Genomic DNA, 5926 nt, shown 5'->3' on the forward strand with positions numbered 1-5926 from the left:
GATAGAAAAGGAGCTGAGAACCCCGTTGCAGACAACTTGTCTAGGTTAGAAAATGTGCTTGATGACCCACTACCTATTGATGATAGCTTTCGTGATGAGCAATTAAATGTCATAAATTCTTCTCATACTGCTCCATGGTATGCTGATTATGCTAATTACATTGTTGCTAAGTTTATACCACCAGGTTTCACATACCAGCAAAAGAAAAAGTTCTTCTATGATTTGAGGCATTACTTTTGGGATGACCCACATCTTTATAAAGAAGGAGTAGATGGTGTTATTAGATGTTGTGTACCTGAGCATGAACATGAATAGATCCTACGCAAGTGTCACTCCGAAGCTTATGGAGGACACCATGCTGGAGATAGAACTGCACATAAGGTACTGCAATCTGGTTTTTATTGGCCCACTCTCTTCAAGGATACCCGCAAGTTTGTCTTATCTTGTGATGAATGTCAAAGAATTGGTAATATTAGTAGATGTCAAGAAATGCCTATGAATTATTCACTTGTTATTGAGCCATTTGATGTTTGGGGCTTTGACCATATGGGACCTTTTCCTTCCTCTAATGGTTATACACATATTTTAGTTGCTGTTGATTACATTACTAAGTGGGTAGAAGCTATTCCAACTAGTAGTGCTGATCATAACACTTCTATTAAAATGCTTAAAGAAGTTATTTTTCCAAGATTTGGAGTCCCTTGATATTTAATGACTCATGGTGGTTCACATTTTATTCATGGTGCTTTCCGTAAAATGCTTGCTAAATATGATGTTAATCATAGAATTGCATCTCCTTATCACCCTCAGTCTAGTGGTCAAGTAGAATTGAGTAATAGAGAACTCAAATTAATTTTGCAGAAGACTGTTAACAGATCTAGAAAGAATTGGTCCAAGAAACTTGATGATGCATTATGGGCCTATAGAACTGCATATAAAAATCCTATGGGTATGTCTCCATATAAAATGGTTTATGGAAAAGCATGTCACTTACCTCTCGAACTAGAACACGAGGCTTATTGGGCTATTAAAGAACTTAATTATGATTTTAAACTTGCCGGTGAGAAGAGGTTATTTGATATTAGCTCACTTGATGAATGGAGAACCCAAGCCTACGAAAATGCCAAGTTGTTTAAAGAAAAAGTTAAAAGATGGCATGGCAAAAGGATACAAAAGCGTGAGTTTAATGTAGGTGATTATGTATTGCTATACAACTCTCGTTTAAGATTTTGTGCAGGAAAACTTCTGTCTAAATGGGAAGGTCCTTACGTTATCGAGGAGGTCTACTGTTCCAGTGCCATAAAAATCAACAACTTCGAAGGCACAAATCCGAAGGTGGTGAACGGTCAAAGAATTAAACACTATATCTCAGGTAATCCCATAAATGTTGAAACCAATGTTATTGAAACCGTAACCCCGGAGGAATACATAAGGGACACTTTCCGGAACGTTTCAGACTCTGAAAAGAAATAGGTATGTGGTCGGTAGGTAAACCGACTCCAAAACAGTTTTTAAGGCAATATTTCTCCGTTTTGGAATATTTTAAAAAATAGAAAAATAAGCAGTAGTCCGGGAAGGACACGAGAGCTCCATGAGGGTGGAGGGCGCGCCCTACCCTACTGGGCGCGCCCCCTACCCTACTGGGCGCGCCCCCTACCTCGTGGGCACCTCGTGTGCTCTCCAGACTCCGTTTTCGTACACGACACGTATTTTGGTTGGTAAAAATTCATTATATAATCTCCCGGGGGTTTTGACTCCCGTATCACGCAAAAATCTTCTGTCTTTTTTCGAGCTGTTTTCGGTCAGGGTTGTCAAGGCCAGGCACTATGTCGTCTCCCTCCTCCTCCAACCATGAGGGCAACGATGCTTGGCTAATGAAGATAGAGCTGAAGAGAGAAGAACCTATGGAGATCAACAAGGATGAAGGGATCAAGAAGGCCATGGAGGACCAAGTTCCGGCAACAGAAGACACCCTTCAACTGGATCACAATCTTCTTACCCCAACAGAAATCAAAGCTTTCAAGATGATTGAGTTAGCTCATATACAAAATAAGTATCTCACACGTGAAAATATTTTGTTGGAGGAGCATATCATCGCACTCAAGGGCATTATGCGCAAGCTAGAAGACCTCCTACGCTCGATGTGCGACTATCCATCATCAACAACTCCACCTTCTTCACCAACAAAGGAGACATAATCACATGGGTATGGGCACTCCACTTGGCAACTGCCAAGTTTGGGGGAGTGCCCCGGTATCGTATCACCATCACTTTATCTTTACCGTTTTCCTTAGTTCGATCCTTTTGGTAATATCTTGATCTACTAGAATAAAAGTTCTTAGTATGATCTAGTCATGAGTTTTGCTTTATTATCCTTCTATGTAATCGAGTCCGTGAGCTATATAATAAAGATTAGTGTTGAGTCAAGGGCTTGATTATTTTGCCATGATCCTAAGTGAATAAAATAAGAGAGAAAGAAATAAAAAGAAACAAAGAGATCATGTGAGTCTTATGGAGAGTAATGAGCTCACATAGAAAGAGTATGATGAATAAAAGTTGTTGAGGGTTGACAAACACAGTTTTGGCCATCGTTGCAATTAATAGAAAGTAATAAAGAAAGAGAGGTCTTCACATATAAATATACTATCTTGGACATCTTTTATGATTGTGAGCACTCATTAAAATATGACATGCTAAAGAGTTGACATTGGACCACAAAGACAACGTAATGGGTTATGTTTTCTTACATCTGAGATGAATTATATTGTCTTGGATCTTCCAACATGATGAGCTTGCCTTTCCCCCTCATGCTAGCCAAATTCATTGCACCAAGTAGAGATACTACTTGTGCTTCCAAATACCCTTAAACCAGTCTTGCCATAAGAGTCCGCCATATCTACCTATGGATTGAGTAAGATCCATCAAGTAAGTTGTCATCGGTGCAAGCAATAAAAATTGCTCTTTAAATATGTATGATTGATTGGTGTGGAGGAAATAAGCTTTATACGATCGTGTGATATGGAAGTAATAAAAGCGACAGACTGCATAATAAAGGTCCATATCACAAGTGGCAATATAAAGTGACGTTCTTTCACATTAAGATTTTGTGCATCCAACCATAAAAGCGCATGACAACCTCTGCTTCCCTCTGCGAAGGGCCTATCTTTTACTTTTATCTCCTACATTGCATAAGAGTCTTGGTGATTTTCACCCTTCCTTTTTACACTTTATCCTTTGGCAAGCACAATATGTTGGAAAGATCCCGGTATATATGACTAATTGGATGTGAGTTTTCATGAACTATTACTATTGACATTACCCTTGAGGTAAAACATTGGGAGGCAAAACTATAAGCCCCTATCTTTGTCTGTGTCCGATTAAAACTCCATACCCATAAGTATTGCGTGAGTGTCAGCAATTGTGAAATATTATATGATAGTTGAGTATGTGGACTTACTGAAAAGCTCTTATACATTGACTCTTTCCTATGTTATGATAAATTGCCATTGCTCAATGAGTGAGATTGTAGTTTGTTAGTTTTCAATGAAGTTTATGATTCATACTTGATATTGTGATTGAATTATTACTCTAGCATTAGAGATTATATGACAAAGAATTATATGAGTTGATGTTCTAAGAATGATCATGATGCCTTCATGTCCGTATTTTATCGACACCTCTATCTCTAAACATGTGGACATATTTTTCGATTTCGGCTTTTCGCTTGAGGACAAGCAAGGTCTAAGCTTGGGGGAGTTGATACGTCCATTTTGCATCATGCTTTTATATCAATATTTATTGCATTATGGGCTGTTATTACACATTATGTCACAATACTTATGCCTATTCTCTCTTATTTTACAAGGTTTACATAAAGAGGGAGAATGCCGGCAGCTGGGATTCTGGGCTGGAAAAGGAGCAAATATTAGAGACCTATTCTGCACAACTCCAAAAGTCCTGAAACTTCACGGAATATGTTTTCCAAATATAAAAATAATACTGAGAGCAAGAACTTCACGATATTCCCATGTGTCCTCGTGAGCGCTTTACATCATATAAGAGTTTGTCGAGGCTTATCCTTTGCTACAAAAAGGATCGGGCCACCTTGCTGCACCTTATTTACTTTTGTTACTTGTTGCTCGTTACAAATTATCTGATCACAAAACTATCTGTTACCACTTATTTCAGTACTTGCAGAGAATACCTTGCTGGAAACCGCTTATCATTTCCTTCTGCTCCTCGTTGGGTTCGACACTCTTACTTATCGAAAGGACTACGTAGATCCCCTATACTTGTGGGTCATCACGTGTAAGTGTCTAGACCCTACCGCCGGGGTCCCTGGCGGTAGGATAAGACAGGTTACCGCTAGTACCAGCAATGGTAGCGTGGGACAGAGGGGGACGACGTCCGTTTTGGGTGCTGACGTGGATTAGTTTCCTACCGCCGAAGGCCCTCGCGGTAGGCTATGTAATCCTACTGCCGAGCACCCTGGTGATGGGAAAAAGGGTCAGATATCAAAAAAAGACCGAACCAGGGTCAGATCATGCAAAAACTGACCAAAAGGGTCAAAACATGAACTTTTGCTGAGAGGGGTCAACAAACTGATCTGTTTGATCCTGTTTACTCCCGTTCGTGACACGAAAAACATCATATGTGATTAGAATAGACATGAGCAATGTAGAATATCTCATATATTCAAATAATATATATAAGATTTTGGAATAAAATTTATATGATTTCTTCCTATGGTCTAGTTTGATTTGTACGATTGGTAATTTTAGAGTTTTTCCTTTGTATGTTATTTTTTTAAATATGAAAACCTTAAAATTTTGACATCAAATTCTTAGGAATGCAATCTAACATTTTCCATGGCAATTTATATTGACCCGATGGTGTTAAATTTAATTTGCAAGTACGACAATTTTCTGACAAGAAATGAACTAAGTCAGATTTGTCGTGCTCGCCAACTAAACTTGGCATCCATAAAACAATCAAAATGATTTTTTGCCGATTGTTAACGTATGTCAGATTTTTGCATCGGATTTTGTGACGTCATCCTTTACACAATTTAAACGATTGTTTTTATGGAGAGAAAAATAAAACTACTCCACTATATATAAGCAGGAGCCTCCACACTTTCTTGCTAGGGTTACTCTGTTCGCAAGATCAGCATACACAACGAGATTCATGGGGCTTCAAGTATCACCCACGACAGCATTCACATGGCAGTCCCGTGCACCCCTTCAGTGTCGCTTCTTTGCTTGGCTTGCACTGAAGGACCGGTGCTGGACATCAGATAAATTGGCTGGACAGGGACTACCACACCAGGATGTGTGCCCATTGTGTGACCGACACGAGAAGACCATGGACTATCTCATGGTCACTTGCGTCTTTGCGAGGGAAGTATGGCATAGGATCAGTGTGCATACAGTAAGAACAGACTTCAAACCCCGGGACGACGAGACTTTGGCCGAGTGGTGCATCAGATAGGATCTTAGGAGCGAGCACCAGAAATCTACACAGGCAAAATGCCTTCTGGGCATGTGGATCTTGTGGTGGCATCGAAAGGACATCATGTTCATTGGGGCGTCTCTGTCCATCGCTCAGATCACGCGGCGTATAGCGCGAGCAAGGCATGATATGCAGGAACGCGGGCTTAATCAAGGGTAACAACGAGGGTTTTGCAGTAGAGGTCGCAGTGCGGGTAGATAGTGAGTAGTTAGCTAGGGTATCTATGGTGGATGTAAATACTCTTGTACGCTATGGACTTTGGGAGCCTGCTACCTCTTGAGCATGCGTTGGTTTTCCTTGAAGAGGAAAGGGTGATGAATATTTCCCTCAGTTTTTGAGAACCAAGGTATCAATCCAGTAGGAGATTACACGCAAGTCCCTCGTACCTGCACAAACAAACAAGAACCTCGCAACC

The sequence above is a fragment of the Triticum urartu genome, chromosome 4A, assembly GCF_056163025.1.
Source record: "Triticum urartu cultivar PI428250 chromosome 4A, HENAU_Tu73, whole genome shotgun sequence".
NCBI classification, from domain to species: domain Eukaryota; kingdom Viridiplantae; phylum Streptophyta; class Magnoliopsida; order Poales; family Poaceae; genus Triticum; species Triticum urartu.